We start from the raw sequence: 18475 nt of genomic DNA, 5'->3' as shown, positions 1-18475 counted from the left end.
TAGAGCGAATGCTGTACGCTCTTCTTTTTTGTCAGATATCGCAAAATATACAATGAGAGGAAAGTGACTAGTAGTACTAAGTAATACAGGGTGAGCATGATTGATTCCCTGATGACCAAGTATGTTTGGAAGCTAATGGAGTGTACCGTCTGCGTGAAGCCACTTGTAATGGGTTTTTCGGCCCAAAGAAGATGCGACCGGATGACAGGCTCTTTATAAGGCACGATTGGTGGTTGAGGGGTTTCTTCAACGCCCTGGTTTCGATGATACGTTCACAGTTTAGGTGGTGCTAGCCATTGCCGCTCAAAGAGGATTTCATATATATCAGATGGACATTAAGACGGTTTTTCTCCATGGAGATGGATGATGGAGATGTTGGGACGACACGTTCATTTCAATTCAATATCGGAATATCGAAATAATTGAGAAGTTAAACGTTCCCTTTCCAATAAGTTTAAAACTGCCGATTATGAAACAGCAAAATATCAATGACCTCCCTGGGTCTACGTTACAAGCGAGTTGAGGACTACAAGCCACTCGTAGAATTCATTGACTCGGACTGGGTCTTCGACACAGAAAACTGCAATTCAGGGACCGGTTTAAAGTCTACAGTTCAACGGGTTCTTGGACCGACGGATTACGTACTGGCATAAGAAGACAACAGAGGTTGCTTTGGGTCAAAACTGCGGTATCCTAGCGAATGAAACATATAAACATCATGCACTACTTGATAAAGACATTAGACGATTTCAGTTCCTGAGGAGCAAGATCGGAGTCATCAAATGAGAGGTAGTGGATCTAGCAATCAGTGATACTCGATACATTCTTTGACAGCAACCAAAGTTTATGGAGCATTCATTTCTCTCATGATTCCTAAACAAACTGTCAACCTCACAAGACATACAATAAATCTCTTCAGTCGTTAGCCATCTTGCTTCTTTTACTTTATAGCTTTACAAATATCTTTGGAGTATTACCTACACCATAATAAATACTGCTTGAATGATTTTATTTGAGCAGAATTGAAACATATCGAAGAGTCTTGTTAAAAGAAAAAGGTTAATTTTGGGTGTAGATTCGACAATGTTTCACAGGATATTTATAGAGCTTTGACAACGTACTTTTATGGAGACGCATGGCTGTTTAGACGAAAAAAGTGTTGGACAGGGAAAGTTTTTGTTTAATCCTTTTTTTTCAATTCCATCTTTTTCTGTTAATATTTTTAATGTATGTACAATAAAAACCGTTCTTTGATAACTTTTTATAGCGTTTGCCTTTCTTTGTATTATAATCCATAAACATATTTTGTCACACAACTGTTGCCACTTATAATCACTGCGTTTCATTACATAAACACTGACTACCCTGAGGCTGGACTTATGCTAGTCTTATAGATGATTAACTTTGATGTTTCAGCATTGTTGAGGTTTTTTGCTGATGTTGGACGTTTCAAATTTAAGACAAGGTCAAATATTTTCAAGTTTATTTATGGAATAGCTTCCGAAACTTTATTTATTTAATGAGCATCTGTTACTACACTTGCGAAAAGATTATGAATTATGCGGGCCACCGCAAAATCTTGACATGTTTGTTTTCAAAAGGATTAATGGATAGCAATTCTTTTTAGACTGGCTAACGAAACTCTCTCTACAACGAGTTATCATAGACTGTTGAATTCCGGAATCCAAAAGAAGATATCTTTACCGTTTGGAGAAACCGGTTCGTTTGGCAAGAGCATTTTCTAAAATTATACTCACAAGGTTGACGATTTTTCAACGTAAGGACGGAATGAGGAAACGTCATTATTTATGACTAACGTCTACTACTTTATCAGTACTAGTCATCAAGTTGTGGAAATTTTCTAATTTGTTGTTTATCTTTAATTTCAGGCTGCAAACATTTTTTTATTTCAAAAATACTATTAGTTTAAAGAACATTATCTAGAAAATGGAAAGTTGAAACACTTTACCTGAGATGAGAAGTTGTACAGTGAGGGGAAGTATGTTATCTCTACTTTCTTTTAACTTGTCGCTATCAGGATTGAGCATCATGGCAGTCTTATACTCATGTACTCATGTTAAACTTCATACCAAACTAATCGCTTTAGTAAAGCTCCTACGATTAAATATTTTATCTCATTCGATTTATCGAGCTGTAAGAATTAATATTACTCGGATAAATATAGGTATGAGTTGAACGTCAAAAGTTTCACCGTTCGTGTATGCAGCAGTAATAAATTTTCCTGGTGTATAACCTCATAGAAGATTGTTAGCAGAAGAAGCACACCTTCGTAAAGCTAAGTTTTTCACTTTCGGTTTCCTTGATTTATGGCGTGGTGGAAGATGAAAAATAACCACTTCATATCAAATAAAAACTTCATCCCTCTGGGAGGAGAGAGAGGCTCACCGAATTGTTTGCTGGGCAGAAAAGTACCATTAATTGGGGTTATATGTTGTTTTGCTCAAATTATTGTGATACAATTTTCGGCAGGTATTCCGATTATATTTCTCTAGAATTTGTCTTAATCATGAATTTTATTTCGGTAAAAAAATGTTTCATAAACTTTTAGAGTAAAATTTTGACTACCTAGTTTTAAAACCAAAAGATTTATAGAAATTGAATAGAAATCTTTGAAGTGAGTAATACTTTGAAGGCAGTAAAAATTTTAAAAATTTGCGGTCAACAAAATGATTGAAACCCGTAAATAACTTTGGGAGGAAGAAATGGATTCACCGTTGAGGTGAATTAAAGTATTCGTTTGGAAAACATAACATTGTGTAGCCGTGAATAATTGCTAGCATCAAACGAACAAAGGAAAACTTGTGTGCGTACCAAAAACCAGTGGTCAGAGTTTTCCATCTGCGACTAGCAGTATCTGAAATGAAAAATGTCAGTTTAAAAAATTCCTTGGAAAAAAGCACTCTCATTCCCGGCATGGATTCTGGTAAAATAAATACTTACCGTCGAGAAAGCACGAAAGACACGCAGAATAACATCGAAGTTGGAGCTGTAATTTTAGAAAGACAAAATCATTTATACAAAATACCAGGTATTGTAATTTTACTTAACAAATTACTGAAATACTTGATAAGTTTTATCCACACCAATTTGATAAACGATAAAATGGTGTTTCACTAACTACTGCCAATATCCGGGTCTCTCATGAAACTAGGACAGCTTTTAAAACTCTATAAAACAAGTTAGTAGTTGCGGCCTAAAGGCACTTTTTGCTGTGCTTGTATAGTTCCTCCAGTTGTTTGCACACAGTAATTGTATTGAAACTCGTGCAGCAATTTTCGCTCCTGCTAAATGAAAATTGCAAGCTACGCAGCAAAAACATGCTGGGGGATGTGTGAGCGAACATCGTTACGCGTGTCTATTCCTGTAACCGGCGTGGATGGATTGTGATAAGACACAGAGTGAAATATAAAAAGCCCTGCGGCGTGGGATACTTCCAGCTCTACGAACAATAACCCTAGTTAAAGCTACGGGATGTCCCACGAGCTGGACTGCACGGAGATTGTGCCAGGCGAAAGCCATGTTGCGATGTCATGTTTTACAGGGCCTGTGTTAATTGCTGTGAGAACAATCGCGATAATTCGATATATGGGCTAACGAAATATGTATTCAAAATCAAGTGTATGCGTTTTTCGGACAGTGTTAATGCATCACAGCTCGAACAATACATTTTATATTCAAATTCTATTCGCTTGCTAGAATTGGATTTTGGTTAGAGTTTTTTTGGGGATGTTAGAGCATGGAAAAAGTCCCCGTTAAAACCAAACACAAATTTTATTTATAGCAAGGCTGCGTAGCACCGATATCTCGTCACACTAGCACAACTCAAAAATCATAGTTTCGAGAAAAACGCGTTTGAAAATTAACGTCGAAAAATTATTTTTCAATTTTCAAGAAAACATTAAAGTTTAAGATCCTTGTCTAACACTTTTTGGTCTATTATGCACATATTATGAGCATCCTTATTTTTACTAACTTTATAGAAAAATTTTGATTTGTGCAGCAAAGGCACTTCTACTTATAACTCTGAATTTTTTGGGAATTCCGAAACGGAGTTTCGTGAGATGAAACTTGACAATATTTGACACCGTTTGCCATCTAAAACACAAAAATGCACATTTTGAGTTGTGCCAGTGTTGCACGAAACCGACGATATGTTGTTATTCACTCCAAATTTGCTTTCTTTGAATTCCACCAACAACATGACAAACTCCTTTGTAGTGTAAATTAACGAAAAATGCCACACTATATCAAACAATACTGTTGTTTTAAAATTACAAGAGCCACAAGTTAGTTTTTTTTTTCCTTTTATGCCTGTTTCGTTTCGGAGAACCTAAAAATCTTGAAATGAACAATTGAACAGCTATCGTATCATGGGAATGAACCTCTGATATTATGATAAACTTATTATTTTCTACTTTGGATTCAGTTTCGTGAAATATTTTGAACGAGCAAATGGATGCTTGCGAATTACTTCAGCGGTAGCCTGAATGAAAATAAAAATAACTACTTCTAAATAGTAATATCGTAGAATCCAGAAGCTCTACGGAATAGAAAATTGCTGTCTTCGCTGCCAATGCGTATGCTATCTTGAAAGTTCAAATTGGAATGAAATTTGAGATATATTATATATTAATATATCAACTTTTTCCAGAGAACAAAATCCAAGAGTTTTTCAAATTTGATTTTTTCATGTAAGTACAGAGTGAGAGCGATATTTCTGGGCTAAAATCAATACGCAACACTCAATTCAGGCGAAGCATACCTCTAACATATTTTGCAACACTGCACAGCAAATATTTTTGGGTGTCTGTGTAAACTGAGAGAGCTGTCAAAAATAAACAGATAGCAAAATAAAAGCGTATTCTGGAGTACTTCGTGATAAGGTCGTATGTCAGAACGTGAACAAAACGAGTGAGAGATGATTTGTGCTTGTGAAGTACAAGTTATATAACTCTCACTCGTTTTGTTCAAGTTTAGACATAAGACCTTTTCACAAAGTAGGCTCCAGTATTCTTTTTCGGTTGTCGAGTTTTTGCATACCGGAGTAAGTGTCAACGGAATTATCTTGTAAACGTGTCGAGATCAACAGAATGTTAAAATAAAACGGCATTTCATCTTCCATCAAGACAGGGATCCAATTCACAATGCTGAGAAAACACAGAAATGGCTCAAAAAAAAATGCTCTGGAGTTTTGGGAGAAGGAAGTTTGGTCGTCTAGCAGTCCTGATCTTAATCTATTGGCCTTTGCCTTGTATATGTCATATGATCACAATAGACTGTCATTTCAAACATGGACACTGGTTGGCGTAGCTTGGGAAATGTTGTCTATCCCGGCCCCGTGGAGTTGGTTTCCTGCTCAGTGCCTATGCACAGGCTGCGCTTATTGAGTGGGAACCTATCAATGAGAGAATAATCGCGGCCAGATTTAGAACATGGGTTTGAAACCTAACCATAATCCAATGTTATGCACCAACCAATGCTGCCGAGCTACAGAACAAGGAGGACATTTATAGTCAACTAACTGTCATCGTAGACATCAAGATCTTATCCTGCGACTACAGTACGAAGATCGGCTCCGGTAACACGGACTATGAGCGCGTCATTCACCGTTTGGGAGGAGATCCAGCTGTGAAGAGATCGTTCGTTCGTGAACTGGAGCAGGGGATATTCCGGACGGTGGCAACGTAGAGCAACAGTGGATGGTCAACAAGAACGCCTTTATCAAGACTAGCGAGAATAATCTGGGCCAGCTGCGAACTCAGAAGAAAAAGTGGATCACAGACGGAACCTGGTGGAAGATAAAGGAGCGAAAAGAAGCAAAAGCCGAGATAGAGCGGGCAAATACCCGAAGAATGAAGCCCATCAACGGTACTCGACTTTGGAGAGGGAAGTTAAAAGCTTTTGTAGACGGCACAAGACAACGCGAGAGAGAGCGGCAATAACCGGATCTAGAGAGAGCCGTTTGAGTGCGGCTATGATGAACCCAAGTATGCCTGCGAAAGACGCGACCGGACAGCCCACCGATTCGAGGCCGGACAGCCCACCGATCAGTTCGAGCACTTCGAATAACTTATTCAAGTTTCGATAGCCGACTAGCCATCAACATCTCGGTAGGATCCGCCAAGAGTGCGACGTCAACTCCGAGGCTCCTTCACTGCAGGAGATCGAAGCAGCTATCCGATGTATGAAATTCAATAAAACTTCTGGGGTCGATCGCATATCAGCAGAGATGCTCAAAGCTGACTTCATGCTATCCGCAATAATTCTGCATCAACTGAAGCAAAGCAAAGCCTTGTTGCTACATTCCGATTAGGAACTCGACCATTTGTTTCTCATACACAGACTTCGCAGCCAACTAGGGGAGCTGCTCCATTATTCATCTCATTAACCCTTTAACGGGCCGAGGCTAAAAAAATGTCAATAAATTTTATTGTTTATTTCTGATCACTTATCATAGCTCGTAATTATCAAGCAGAAAAAAAACGAAAGTTGTTGGTGGCAACATAGTTGCCACTGCCTTATAAAGGGTTAAGCCGATATTCACGAAGAATGCACGGATTAAAAACCAAATTTTCACGAAATTATTGAACAAATAAACTAAATACACTTACGTGCTCTTGTGAAACCGTTCAGCATTGTATATTTTGTATGATTAGCTAGATTTATCCAGAATTTTGTAAAACAAACCATTTTTCACAACGCTTCCATATCCATCCCAAAACTTGAATCACTGCTCAATTATTCGTCTCACAACGCTCCCTTATCCATCACACTGTTAATCATGAATGAATCACATTATCATGAATGAACGTAGCAGCAGCCCGTCGTAGTAGGTTACCTAGATATCCGCTGTAGTTGTTTACGTGCAAAATTGGTAACCTAGGTAACCACTGCAGTGCTGTCGGTTTATGTCAGTTATGTCTGAATAATTCAACATTTTCAGTATGATTTTTTCGTATTAACAGAAACTGATTTGGCAACTTTTGATTTTCTTCAACGCAGTGAAAACAGATGAAAATACTTACAGTTGAAATTTAGGAATTGGGGATTCAAGCTTGTTTTTTTGGAAATTTGAGGTGAACATTTCAAAGATTAAAATTACGGGGCCACGATCCTACTGACATTAACAATCTTTTCCGAGCCGAGACTCAAACCTACGACAACTGGCTTATTAGACCAGCATCGTACCTCGAGACCCACTGGACGTTGCATCAACTATTCTGCAATATATGGGACGCTTCGATATTCCCAGCCGATTGTATGTAAGGCGTGTTAGTGCAGGTTCTCAAGAAGAGGGATTTGAGTGTATGCGACAAATGGTGAGGTTACTGTGTGCATAAATCTTGAAGTCCTGTGCAAAGTTATTCTAGATCGGATACAGGAGAAGATCGACGTGACTGGCAGCAGGTAGGATTCCGTGCCGAACGATCGTTTGTCACGCTATGCATTATCCTGGAGCAGGTCAATGAATTCCAATGGTTCCAATATTTGGTATTCATTGACTATGAAAAAGCTTCTGACCAACTTAAACATCTGCCGTGAGGGATTTAGAGATAACATCGTCAACTTCATCGAAGCACTGTACGAGGCTTTCACATGCAGTGTCCTGCATAACGGATCCTTTTAGGGAAGTCGCTGATGTGAGGCAGTGATGTATATTATCACCACTACTGTTCCTCATCGTTATCGACGAGATTATGGTAAGTGTAATCGACCACGTTCCAAACCGTGGGCTGCTCTGGCAGCCTATCACCGTTCAGCACCTCAACGACTTTGACTTGACGCTCTGACATGCAGAAAAGCTGGACGATCTGGCGGTATGCTCCTCGGTGACTGGTAAACGTGGATAATACTTCCAACTTTACAGTAGCAGGGCAATTAGTGGAGAAAGTCGAAAGCTTACAATATCTCGACAGCCAGATAGTGTCAGACGGTGGTACTAAGACTGACATAGGTGCAAGTAACAAGAAGGCTAGGGCTGCTTTTGCGAGTCTACGAAACCAAGGAGGATCGATCCATATTAGTTTGCGCACCGAAACCTGAATTTCCGATCTCAACGAGAAAGCTATGCTGCTGTACGCCAGTGAGGCGTGGTGTGTGCTAGCGGAGAACACTCAGAAGCTACAGGCGGTATATAATTCGTGCCTGGTGGCCCCACAACTGAATCTCAAATACCTAGCTCTATCGCCGGCGCCATCAGAAGCCGATAGCAACAGAAATTGAAGAACGAAAGTGGAAGTGGGTAGGCCAACACACTTTGAAGAAGCGGAAACGAAATCTGCATGCGAGCTCTAAACTGGAATCCTACACAGGGGCTCGTGGCACACAGCCTAAACAAGAAAATCAAAAAAGATGATAGGAATCTTATCTGGGTCCAGGTCGAAGCTAAAGTGAGTAGCCGCCTTCGGCTACTACTGAATCATAAGTAAGGAAGTAAACATCGATTCCACTATCTACTGTTCTTCTGTCAACAACATCCGCTACCCACGCCCGGGACGGTAAGATCTGGAGCGACTTGAACTTTATGACGTCACCACTGAGTACGCCTAAAGCCTAGAGACAGTGTTACCGGATGCAGGAGTGCTCGAAGCCCTCTGTGGAGTACTGAAGTAATGTCAAAGCAGTCATTAACAGCGCAGCAGAAGGCGCTTTTGGGTTCGTCAACGTAACGTCTGGTTCGATGAGAAGAATGCAGTGTGATCATTGATGCTGCGGCAAGTCAGCAGCGAGCTGAAATGGTTTGGGATAAAGGTGGCGGAATCTTGACGGATGGACGTAAGATGATCGACAGATGAAAGCAGCACTACAATGAACACTTGAATAGTGCAGCGGCGAAATATTAAGAAGGCTGCAAGGATTTCGTCAGCCCAGCGGATGAGGGAAATACACTGACCCCCACGATGAGTAAATTTGAGGGTGTCATTAACCAGCTCAAGAACAACAAATCAACTGGAAAAAGGGCATTGCAGAGAAACTTAACATCCTGGGCCGGATCAGGTTGACTTCCTGTCTGCACCACACACCGTGTCAGAGTTGGCATATTTTGCAACCTCAATGCACCTCGGACCTCGGAAATGAAGGTTATTTAAAAGTATTATATCGAGGAAAACTTCAACGGAGCATGGATCAGTTCCGGAAGTTTCCTGAAAATTTCAAGAGTTTTCGTATGAATTAAGTTAATCTGACGAGTGGTTCTCTATAGGCAAGGGGTTCACTCTAGGTTGCAAAAAAATCGTCGATCTGCTCAAGCCGCAGTTCATTTTCGTGAACCGTTCGCCATCCTTGAGAACCCAAAACAGCAATTAGCATTCATCATTGCCATAAAACTTAGTTACGGCAGAACCAGTAACAGTAACTGAAACCAGTAGAATCATAGGGTAAATTAAGCTATAGTGGCCCTCATAACTATATTTACCAATGGGGACCAACCGTCAGATAACCTCCTTTTCTTTTAGCGTAAATCGGAAATTATAAATGTTTGTGATGTAGGTTGACTGAATAAGATGTGCGACAGCTCTAGAGATTTCCAGGAAACTTCCATCGTAAAACATCTCATTCAGCTAATCTGCATCAAAATCATGAGCAACCTTTTTAAACTCCAATTTATATAAAAAGAATAAACAGTGTTTCGTTAAGTGGTCCATCAAAGGAAGTAGTTCATCCAAACTAGCTCTACCCTGTTTATCATGATTTTCCTAGAACATGTACGAGTCATTAAGTCCACGCAAACGCAAACGCATGAACTGATATCAGCAGAATATTCTAAAAGCCGTCGTTGCTTATAATAGCAGCCACATAGTAATCCACAATAAAAATTCCTATCTTTATAAACATATTGTTTTGCCAATCTCCTAGAAAGGTATAGCAATCACTTGCAAAACCGAAAGTATAAAAGTGCTCCAAAGGGCCGAATGGCATATTTCACTCGACTCAGCTCGACGAGCTGAGCATTTTCTGTATGTGTGTGTGTGTGTGTGTGTGTATGTGCATATTTTTATTCTCACTCACTTTTCTCAGAGATGGCTGGACCGATTTTCATGAAATTAATTGCAGATGAAAGGTCTTATTGCCCCATAAGACCCTATTAAATTTTATTGTAATCGGATTTTTAGTTTAGAGGTTATGATTAAAAATGTGAAAATCATGAAACATCAATATCTCAGAAACTATACAACCGATTTGAACAAAATTGGTCTCAAAAAACGGGCTACCTAGAAAACCCTAAAGTTTTGAATTTGATAAAGATTGAACATGTGGTTCAAAAGTTATGAAAAAAAACGTGTTCTGAAGACTGTTTAATCTCACTCATGTTTCTCAGAGATGGCTGTACCGATTTTCATAAAATCAGTGTCAAATGGAAGGTCTAATTGCCCCATAAGACCCTATTGATTTGTTTTGCAATCGGATTATTACTTTTCCTGTTATGTTTAAAAATGTGAAATCCAGCTATGCAAAGGAACACATTCCAAAGACTACTTGGACTCACTCACTTTTCTCAGATATGGCTGACTCGATTTCCACAAAATTAGTGTCAAATGAATGGTCTAGCTGCCTCAGAAGACCCTATTGAATTTTACTGTAATCGAACTGTAACTTTATTTGTAATGTGCCGACTTGTGAAAATCACGAAACTTCATTATCTCAGAAACTACACAACCGATTTGATTGTTATTATCAGTTGAGCGGGCTAGTTAAGGGTTAACTGATGAATTATGATTGAACACGTGGTTTCAAAGTTTGGCTGCCCTACACGTTCCCATTTCATTTGATTATAATCGAACCTAAGCAACCGTTATGTATTAAATTGTTAATAAAACAACGAAAGTCTATTATCTCAAAGATTACATAACTTATTTGAACATAACTAGTGTCATACGAACGAGTCATCTCTCAAACTTACAAATAACAAACTTCATAACAATTTGATATGTGGTTAAAAAGTTATGGAAAGAAGAGAAATTCAAAGGCTATTTAAAACTATACCTGCTTTGATCGATATATGTGGCCTCAGCATAATTTAAATGTGGTGTCGTACTATTTGAACGTTCCAAGTTCATTGATTCCTTGCGGTTTGTTTGGAGTCTGCAAATGCACGACGAATCGGCCTTAGGATATGATCAATTTCAAATAACAAATCGTTTGAAATGATTGGTTTTATTGAAATGACAACATCCTCGTCTTTTCGTTTCTGTACATCGCCCTAATTCTGAATATATTCATATTGGGTGGTATTCTGTCATTATCAGAAGACGTATCCGACGTATTATTCGGTCATTTCCGACTGTTGCCTATAAGTTGCCATTTAGCAATTCAAAATGGTGCCTGAGGTCAATTGTTAGCTCCTTGCATCATTCTGGTTCTAGAGATACTCATATTGGATAGTATTTGTTTATTTTAGGCTGTTTTTCACAAACCGGTAGTCGCCATCTTGGATTTCAAAATGGTATTTAGGATACTGGTTAAAGAAAATCTCATATTGGGTGATATTTGGTCACTTTGGACTGTTTTTCAGAAGCCGAAAGTCGTCATTTTGGACTTTAAAATTGCCTGTGAAATCAATTTCTGTCATCTGGGCGTAATTCTGGTTTCGAAAACATTCATATTGAATGGTATTTGGTCATTTCAGGCTGTTTGCCAGACACCGGAAGTCACCATCTTAAAATTCAAGATTGTGTCTGTGATCAATTTTTAGCTTCTGTTCATCTTTCTGGTTCCAGAAATACTTATATTTAATGGGAATCGTCTATTTCAGGCTGTTTTCTAGAAACCGGAAGTTGCCATTTTACAATTCAAAATGTTGTCTGAAGTCGATTTGTGGCTCAGTGCATCATTACGGTTCCGGAAATACCCATATTGGGTGGTATTTGGTCATTTGCCGCTGTTTTTCCGACACCTGAAGTCGCAATTTTGGATATCATAATGGCATTTGGAGACAATCTCTGGATTTTGAACGGCATACTGGTTAAAGAAAAACTCATATTGGGTGGTATTTGGTCATTTTCTGCTGTTTTCTGAAACCGGAAGTCGCCATCTTAGAATTTAAAATGCTATATGTGGTCGATTTTAGCTCCTGTGTATTATTCTAGATCCGGATGTTATTATATTGGGTGGAAATCGGCCATTTTCGGCTGTTTTCCAGAAACCGCAAGTTGCCAGCTTACAATCCAAAATGTTGTCTGAGGTCGATTATGGAACATATTTGTTACCACTAAAAACATTCACCTGCCAATATGGTTCCATTTAGTGGATTAGTTCGCGAGATGTGCAGAAATTTGTGAAGAAACATGTACTTCCAGAAGAGGGAGGGGAGTCGAACCAATATGGACATATCTGTTACCTCTAAAAACATTCACATACCAAATTCGGTTGTATTTTCTTGATTGGTTCTTGGGCTGTGCGAAATTTGTGTTTCATTTTCATGGGATACCTCCCTTCTAGAAAAGGAAGTCGGGTTTCAAACCATTATGTACATATTTGTTACCACTAAAAACATTTACCTGCCAAATTTTGTTCCATTTGGTTGATTAGTTCTCGAGATGTGCACAAATTTGTGTTTCATCCAACTATTATGGACATATTTGTTACCCCTTAAGACATCCACATGCCAAATTCGGTTTCATTTGCTTGGTTTGTTCTTGAGTTGTGCAGAAATTTATGTTTCATTTGTATGGGACCCCTCCCTTCCAGAAGAGGGAGGGGTCTAAAACTATCATAGGAACCTTTATCGGTACCAAAAACCCATACATACAAATTTTCACGTCGATCGGTTCGGTAGTTTTCGGGCCTATATGGATCAGACAGACAGACAGACTTAACTGCATTTTTATATGTAAAGAAGATTACAACATCAATATTTTAGAACCTAAAGAGTGAATATACATTTATTGGATTGAAGTGTTCATGTAAAGTTACCTACGATCGTTATCGTGTTTCAAATTTGAAGTATAGAGGTCTCTGCATCAAATTTCGACCGTTATAGCGTCTCTACAGAACGTGTTTACTCACAATTTCCCTTTGTTTAGTCGATCAGCCGTTCTCGTTGTGTACATTCTTTGTTTGAGTTTTCCTATACTTTTTAACTGTGAGTTATATTCAAAAGTACCTCAAAATAAGTGACAAGTTTGAGTTTTGCGTGGGATCGGGCGCCAACTGTGTCAAAGTCGCTAAGCATCGCATGTCCGACATCGCGAAAGAGGCTAGGCGCAGCCATACATCAGATGACAAAAAGGAAGAAGTGGAAAATAAAACCCAGGGAGGACAATTTTACGGCGCAGGGATAGCTGACTGAAGGTAAAAAAAATATTAGGGGCTTTGTTATTGCGATTCTTAAGATTTATAGCATTTTGAAACTTTAAACGCGATTTTCTCAAAACCATGTTTTCAAAATCGGCGAGCCGTAGAACTGAAAAAGTTTATATCTGATTGACTTGAAATTTGAACTGTAGCTTCTTCATTAGATTATCTAGTGAAGTACACACGATTTAAGCGATTGATTAACAACAACTAAAGTTATAAACAATCAAAGTCGATTTTATTTTTCGAAACAGAACTTTTTCAAACCGTTGCCATTTTGCGAAGATAAATTCTAGTAATATAAGCATGTGTACTTCACTAGCGACACTTATGTATATAATGAAAAAAATTTTGTTTTGGTTATAGGTGGAGTTGGGCACGACTTCTACTGCTCGCCGCGGAACAACTTAAAAAAAAACGGTTCACGGCAATCGCTGCACAGTCGCCATTTTGTAACAAAAATAGCAATAAAAATATTTTTTCTATTCTGCAAGAGTTGCTCAATCCAATGATATATTAATTATATACCTTACATCTCAAATGTCCTGTAAAAAAAATCATGAAAAAATCCTTGCTTTTTTGAGCATTTGGTAGATATAACCCCTTAAGGGGGGACCCTACTCTGGAAAGTTGAAAAAATAATGAATTTTCGTGATATTTTTTTCGAATGTTTAGAGAAAGGTGAGGTGTTCGGGCATTTCGGCTATGGATTAAGGTATATTTGAAGATGTATTTTGTGTACCGTGGGTGCAAATATAGTGAGTATTACGCTATTGGCAGTGTTTTTCTCGAAACCATGTTTTTTCAACTGGTGGTAAGTTTTTCTCAGCATCTACTGAACCGTTTTTGCTGATTTTTTTTTAATATGTAAAAATGGATTATCTAACTTGTTACGTAGCCATTTTTTGATATCTGAGTTTTTCAATGTTTTATGATTTTTTAAATAGTGATTTTTCATAAAAAAAACAATTTTTTTACTAAAATGGCCGCCATTTTGGCAATTTTTGGAATTTTCAAAAACGGATACGTAACAAGATAGATAATATGTTTCTATATACTGAAAAAAAATTTCAGCCCGATCGGTCTACTAGAAGCTGAGAAAAACTTACCACCAGTTAGGTACTGATTTAGAGAGAGCATCCACGTTCCCAGCTGCCAACAGTGTAATACTCACTATATTTACATTCACGACATGGTAAATATATCTTCAAATATACCGTAATCAATAGCCAAAATAGCCAAACACTTCACTTTACTCTAGACAGCCAAAAAAAATATGAAAATTCATGATTTTTCGACCTTCTAGAGTCGGGTCCCCCCTTAAATCGTTAGCATACCATATGTTTCAATGTACCTAGCGTCTACATAAATGAGTGAAAATGATGAAAAATTTCAAACTCCTTTTATTCATGTTTTCCTTGATAGAATATTTTAAATTACCTTCATTTGAAGGCTAAAACCCCAAACTTACTTGGTGAAGAGAAACCCGAGGTGCATTGAAGTTGCATAATATGCCCTTTCAGGTACGAATGAAGGGGGACAAGATCGCGATTCTCAACGTAGCACTTTGTACTTTCCCAAGCACTTTATATAAATAGCAAATAGATTTGTGGCAAGTTTTCAAGCTGGTTTTGTGGATGGGTGATCGATAACGGACCAACTCTTCACGCAGCGTTAGATCGTCCAAAAGTGTCTCGAATAACAAATCCACACGCACCACCTATTCATCGGTTTAGAGGCGCTTACGACACTGTTGACCGTGTAGAGCAATGGAAACTTATGAACGAAAATGGTTTTCCTGCGAAAATGACGAGACTGATAAAAGCCACGATGGATGGTGAAGATCTCGGAGAGGTTATCAAATCCATTCGAAACACGCAAGGACCTGCCTCTCATTCAATATTACGCTTGAAAAGGCCATGCCTAACTAGTCATTCGTTTTATGTTCGTATCCAGGCGCGGGAGAGACTGCTTATATCAAAAGGATCGTAGTGCCAGTCCCGCAATTGTCCTTTATACTAATAGTTGGCTGCAAAGCATGTGTTCAATGTTAGCATCCTAAGCTAACGTGTTTTGAAACGTGCGTCCTACAACATGCGGGGCCCGTTAAATACAACTACTTCACACATCCACGTAACTACATCGAAGACCACGTATATGCTAGCAGGAGGAATTGGGCGCGGGTTCTCATGAGCAGTAGCGTAGCAATAGGTAAAGATGAGTTTGAGGTGGCAGACGAATTTGTGTACCTCGGATCAGCTGGAAATCGTACCCACTACGAACTTTACAAGACTTTCAGATCTGATTAACTTCGCTCATGTACTAAGAAGCTTATAAGAGTGGTAGTCTTCTACTGTCGTTTTCGAACGATGTTTTCTTAGGACCATCTACTGCGGACTCAGTGAGGAGAGTATATGGAGACTAAGGATGAAACACTAGCTTGTGTAACTCTGCGGTGAACCCAGTACCCAGAATTTAAGCAGGAAGAGTACAATGAGCGGAACATGTTGTAAGAACATTGAATAACAATCCCGCAAAAATGATATTCGTCGCTAATCCGGCTAATCCGGACGCAAAGGTGCATAGCGAGTTAGATGAATGGGCAAAGTGGAGTAGGATCTTGGAACGCTCAAGAAAATAGAGATATTCTTCCATGAACCAGGTGCGTTTGCGTAACATTGGTGAAGTTTAGAGGGATGTTATGCCAGGAATGTAATTAAGTTTCTTGTCTCTGTAGTATCTTTGTCTTGTCCTGTCTTTTCTCTTCTTCATCACGCTTTTCGTCCTTGTTTTGTTTTTGAATCGTTTCTGTCCTAGTATAAGTCTGATATTCATATTTATTTGATAACCCGTAACGTTATAACCCGTAACGTTTTCAAAGTTTTATGCCTATCTGATGAAACGAATCTTGTCTGGGATAAACTGGCATTACCGTATTGCAATGTAAGCTCCGCAGCTGTTCTTGGTTATCATAATTATTAGTTAACTTTATAACGGAAAGACGTACAATGACAAATATTTTGATTTATTAAAATATGTTCATTCTATTTTATGGGCTAAAACAAAACATTGTTTTTGTGTATTAAGTTATTCCAACATTCCGAATATTTTTTCTATCCCATCGTTCAGTCTCGAAGAGCGGCGGCATAAAAAACAGAGAACGCAGAGAGAGCCTAATCGTCACATTCCGAAACATAAAGATGCTATAAATGCCCGTCATGTATCACTTCTTCCGGACCAAGTCAACATCCTGTACATTAAGGTGGACGTCGAGTTCATTACGGACCCAGGTAGAGCCATATCCTTGGCTGGCTCTACCTGGGTAACTTTTGCCGGGCGTTACCCCTTTTATGTGGAGTGAGATGACATGGCGTTTACTTCCCGGTTGACCGCTGCACCAATCCAGTTGGTTTCACGTAACCAATTAAGGTGAATATTCTACACGAGCGTGAATCTTTCCCATGCGGTTTCAGTCGCTTGCCACATCCGTCCGAGTTTAACTTGGCTCCAACGGAACTTCCTTGCCATGTAGGTTAGAGCGACATGTGCGAACCGGGAATCGATTTGCACTAATGAAATTTATTACCGTCAGGCAGACTTACGGCGGGAGATGAACTTTACGTCGCTGTCGCTCGTCCTTACTATATAGGTGGTTATCCGTTGGACTCTTTATCTAGCCAGCAAGACGGAGACAAATATAGAACAAATCACGGCAGGAGGGCAAGATTGCGATAAGCATTACGATGTCTACCCAAGGAGTACACGCCAGTAATAGCAATATGTTACGGATTGCTCTACGTAGAGCGCAAACCAAGCGTGCAATGGAAGATTTGTGATTGGAAGATTGGAAAAGAGATTTTATGGGTTTTCTTATCATTGTTGATGTCCAATATACCGGACACAATTAGACAAATGATTATCGTTTAACATTTGGTTTAGTTTATATGCTTGAAAAGTCATTCACTTTAGCTTATGATTTTGGCCAGAAGTCGTTAGCACACATAAAAGTATCCAGAAATGAATGATGGAAGGCGGTAACCTTAATCTGTTTGAAAAGCTGTTCCCATTCCCGTTTTATTGTCACGTGATGGAGAAGGTTTATAATGATTTTACCTCTATTCCAGAATGGTAAAGTTGAGTCATTTTATCCAGATTTTTGTCGTTTTAGGGTTAACGATCGATTATTGGTTTCGTTAAATTTGGTCTAAGTGCATTTGAAAAGTTAGGTTTGAACAGTAATCAAATAAAAATAATGTGAAAAAACCTAAGGATGCCAACAATACGGTATGTTTTAAATTTGAAACATGACCCTCACAAAGGCACGGTACTTTTTAGGCGATCGGTCTTCAACTCTGTCGCACACTATTCGTACAAATCCTCTGTGAGCAACGCACATTTTGGTCACCCGTGCAAAGTTCGAGTGTTCGGTGAGACACATTGGGAATATCAGCCTCCAAGTACGAATGATATTCGAACGAAAAAAGTTATAAGCTAGTTTTGACATGTCGCCTGCTGGAAAAGGGAAAATACCAACAACATTTCTTTATTAAAGCTGTGAAGGAACGATTCCGCTTTATTTTATTCTCAGCGTGTATGAATCAGCACCATGGGGGAAAACAAGTTTCTGAGTCACACTGACAGCAGGTTTTGCATTCCTGGCGAATGTGATCAATGTGAGCGATCGTCTTCAAGACAGGTATTCTTAACTGGATCCGATCTGCCATCACTGCACAGTGGTCAGTAGTTTTCCTATGGTAGAAGCTAGAGTTGCAAAACTCGTTCGACCTGATCATAATGCCGTGTCCAAACAGTAGAGAAAATGTAAATTCTATAGTTTTCAAAATGTGCGCTGCTAAACTGATGTTTATATATAGTGATGTCGCATAGTTGCATAGCGTATAGAGTAAACTTTGAATAATTTGGGAAAATTGAATACAATTCCAAAAGCAGTACAACTTATTTAAGGCGAGGCAAACTTAAAAAATGAATGCCTTCAACAATTTCTATGAGTTTTGGTGCCCATAGAAAATATAACTTTTTCAGAGACTTAAATGAGTTTTGCCGAATGACAACGTAGAAACGACAAACCCGCCGAGCAGTTACTGTGCCGAATTTTGACAAATTTCTGCAAACTCTTGGGGCTCCAAAATTCACAGGAATG

General features: G+C 38.9%; 1 protein-coding gene across 2 annotated transcripts in view; it reads right to left on the bottom strand.

The window, feature by feature from the left end:
- The window catches only part of LOC129727504 (uncharacterized), a 330263-nt gene that overhangs the window by 182676 nt on the left and 129112 nt on the right, over positions 1–18475 (bottom strand). For both annotated transcript variants that reach the window (XM_055685384.1, XM_055685386.1), the window contains exon 3: positions 2962–3007. The gene's annotated coding sequence lies outside the window, so the exon portion shown is untranslated. The remainder of the gene's footprint in view (positions 1–2961; positions 3008–18475) is intronic.

Source organism: Wyeomyia smithii, chromosome 3 (genome assembly GCF_029784165.1).
Source record: "Wyeomyia smithii strain HCP4-BCI-WySm-NY-G18 chromosome 3, ASM2978416v1, whole genome shotgun sequence".
In the NCBI taxonomy this organism is placed as follows: domain Eukaryota; kingdom Metazoa; phylum Arthropoda; class Insecta; order Diptera; family Culicidae; genus Wyeomyia; species Wyeomyia smithii.
The sequence above is the reverse complement of the archived record's forward strand: the minus strand, read 5'-3'. Positions and strand labels throughout refer to the sequence as shown.